This window comes from Simochromis diagramma, unplaced genomic scaffold, assembly GCF_900408965.1.
Source record: "Simochromis diagramma unplaced genomic scaffold, fSimDia1.1 OVJJ01000585.1, whole genome shotgun sequence".
Taxonomy (NCBI): Eukaryota; Metazoa; Chordata; class Actinopteri; order Cichliformes; family Cichlidae; genus Simochromis; species Simochromis diagramma.
Window position 1 is genome coordinate 3,466,053 of NW_024387398.1, and position 1,217 is coordinate 3,467,269.

The window sequence follows — 1,217 nt, forward strand, 5'->3', positions numbered from 1 at the left end:
CATCTAGTGGAATAAAGTAGGATATATATTCAAGGTTGAACAACTCCAAATGAATCATATCGATTAAGTAAAAAGATCAGAGTGTGTTGTGCTTAATTATAAAACGAGAAACCTATCTAATGTGCCACCTTTGAGCAGTGTAGTAGTAAATGTGACAGCAGTTTTAAGTACTTGTCATGTTTAGTAGAAGAGCATAAAGGAAGACTTTTTTGTGCTTTCCTGTTCTGGATAATATTATGTAATAATAACTAAGCTTGTTTATCCCTTTAATTCTTATTCTCGGTTGACTATTGCAATGTTTTTTTATTTGCATCCTTAAAAAGACCTTCAGACAATTACAGTTACTTCAAAATGCTGCTGCTGGAATTTCAAAAATCGTTTGATTGTCACCTATCTGCAGTTGCTTCTATTAAGCTATAGATCTGTATTCACTCAAGTCTTTAAATGGCTTGAGCATTTAATATATAGATGTTTGATACAAACCTGGTTTTTAATGCTGTGTCCTATTTACCTTGGAAGCCTGATTTTGGAGTTGGGAGTCACTTCACTACCCAGTTGAGCGCGTTGAAGGAGTAAAGTCGGAAAAGGAAGAAAAAATAGGGATTGTTTTGCTCTTTAGCCATTCGTGCATGTCTAGCAGTACACCGTGGTGCTTGTTTTTTGGGGGGATAAAGCTCAGTCCTTCCTCTCCATGTATTGTATTTAGAAACTCACAGTTGCACTTGTCAGTACAGATTGCTTATGCTTTACAGTGGCATTTACATTTGCATTCACTGCCACCGTCCTATATTCTTAAGTTGTGGTTGGTTGGACAGCTTCAATTTTACAAGTTGGAAATCCCAGTTGAGAACTTTGACTAGGAGAGCTGGTCACCTCGTGGTGTAGAGATTTGAAACTTAACAGGGAGATAACAAATTTAGCCACTATGCTGCCCATTGCTGGACTAACTACCCTACCTTACGATTATTAAACTATTAAAACAGTTACTTATCGTGTTGTATTGACCACTCAATTCTTTGTTTTAACTTAATAATTTAAAGAATGAGCTTCAAACATCAAATTGTGGTGTGTGTTCCATAAACATTCAGTAATAGTTTTTTTTCTTGGTAAATTTACCAAAATTCATGCTTACTTTAAATCAGAAATTCTCTCATACTCTTGTACATACTCATAACTTCCCCTTAAAACCAAACACATTGGCATTAAGGAAGCAACCA